The following is a 2,194-nucleotide window of genomic DNA, read 5'->3' as shown; positions in this document are numbered from 1 at the left end:
GTCCCGATCCCCAGCCAGGCCGAGGGACCCCCCCACCTGTGCACGAATTCATGCACCGGGCCTCTAGTTTTCATACATATGTATGCATAGTAAGATGGGATATTTCTTTGCAACTTTCCCTTTCACTTACTATATCTCAGAATATTTTTCTCTATCAGCAATATATATCTACTTCATTCTCTTTTTAAAAATGGTTTTTAAAATTAATTTTTCTAGAGAGAAGAAGGAAGAGGGAGAAACATAAACAACCATGGGAAAATAAACCATCAAGCAGCTGCCTTCAAATGAATAAAACCTTCCTAAAAGACAAGAATAACTTTCATGGGGGGTGGATTGGGGGTAATGTGGGGATAAGGACACATATGTAATAACTTAATCAATAAAAAAATTTTAAAAAAGGATATCATACTAATAGACTTTTTGTTTTTTTAAAGATGGGGAGTTGTTTTCACAAATGTTAACACAGTGAGAAAGGCTGGTGGCTCCTTAGTATTATTATGAAAATGGTTTTGACCTTGGGGATACCCTCCCCTTTCCCACCTCCTCCAGAGCTGCAGACCACACTTTGAGAACCATCCTGTCCTAATCGCCACCTAAGTTTACATTATGTTTGGATCTTTCATCCTCTTGTGTCCCCGGGAACAGCCCAGTGGTGGTGGCTGCTCCCAGCCCCTAGCAGGGGAGCGGGGAAGGGGGTGGGCACTGCAGCCCGGGCCCCTCACCCCTCTCTCCCTGACCTCACTTCCTCTTCCCTCCTTTAACCCTTTACTTCCCCCAAGGATGAAAACAATGCAAGAGGAAAAGCCTCAATGTAAAGGAATTGTGCTGGGACCGTCCGAACAGCACATAAGTTACTGCAGTTATTTGTTTAAAAAATTTAAAAATTATGTGTCTTCATTGTTCTTTTTCTGGTTACAAAAATAACAGATGCTTGCTATGTAATATTCAAATCCCACAGAATTGTATAAAGTAGAAATTGAGAGTCTCTCATGATCCTAACTCTCCATACACTCTTTGGTGTATATGCCTTCAATTTTTCATGCATATATCTATATACGTAAAAGCCTAAGCGACCAAACAAATCAACAGGTCAACAGGTGGCTATGGCGTGCACTGACCACCAGGGGCAGATGCTCAATGCAGGAGCTGCCCCTGGTGGTCGCAGATGCTCAATGCAGGAGCTGCCCCCTGGTGGTCAGTGCACTCCTACAGCTAACCTCCCACGGCTGACCAACCTCCCACGGTCCCTCCCCGCAGCCAGCCAGCCCCGATCGGCCCAATCAGGGCTGGGCGAGATGGCCCAATTCGATCTGTCCCGATCACCAGCCAGGCCGAGGGACCCCCCCACCTGTGCACGAATTCATGCACCGGGCCTCTAGTTTTCATACATATGTATGCATAGTAAGATGGGATATTTCTTTGCAACTTTCCCTTTCACTTACTATATCTCAGAATATTTTTCTCTATCAGCAATATATATCTACTTCATTCTCTTTTTAAAAATGGTTTTTAAAATTGATTTTTCTAGAAAAAGGAAGGGAGAGGGAGAAACATCAATGTGAGAGAGATAAACATCAATTGGTTGCCTCCCAACTGGGGATGGAACTCATAACCTGAGCATGTACCCTGACTGGGAATCGAACCAGGGACCTTTTGGTGCATGGGACAACGCCCAACCCAGATTCACCAGGCCAGGACTTGAATGGATAATTTTAACACCACCACCATGTATCTTGATATATGCCAGGTACCTTCTAAGCATTTTATCAGCATGAATCTATTCAAGCCTAATAATTAGTAGGAGTAGGTGTTACTACATCCATTTGCAGATGAAGAAATTAAGGCTCAGAGAAGTGAAGTGATTTGCCAGGGCAATGAGACAATCATAACAGATGACTTCAGCATCACGGAGCAACCTTTAAGCTCCGGAAAAAAGGTGATGTTACCTTTCAATCATTTTCCTCTAGCTCCAACTTTGAATTTCTGGTTTCATTAGGAATCATTAGGATTAACTTAAGCAATCTGTGAGAAAACTTCATAAAATTAAATCCTATTTTATAACCTTCCAAATTTGTTTCTGGACCCAGCCTGTTATTGTCCATCGATTTATTTTGCAAAGTTAGAATCAGAGTAGTTTTTTATCTCTTTCATTGGGAGTAGGTCTGGGGGGTTGTTTACCTTGTGTGATGACTCA

General features: G+C 42.7%; 1 long non-coding RNA gene across 1 annotated transcript in view; it reads right to left on the bottom strand.

The window, feature by feature from the left end:
• Nucleotides 1-2,021, bottom strand: part of LOC107184070 — a 21,432-nt gene extending 19,411 nt beyond the window's left edge. Inside the window, exon 1 of the long non-coding RNA XR_001514894.1 lies at nucleotides 1,947-2,021. This is a non-coding gene — a long non-coding RNA (uncharacterized LOC107184070). The remainder of the gene's footprint in view (nucleotides 1-1,946) is intronic.
• Nucleotides 2,022-2,194: the final 173 nt, after the last annotated feature.

This window comes from Myotis davidii, unplaced genomic scaffold, assembly GCF_000327345.1.
Source record: "Myotis davidii unplaced genomic scaffold, ASM32734v1 scaffold324, whole genome shotgun sequence".
NCBI lineage: Eukaryota > Metazoa > Chordata > Mammalia > Chiroptera > Vespertilionidae > Myotis > Myotis davidii.
This window is presented reverse-complemented; position numbering and strand designations above follow the sequence as displayed.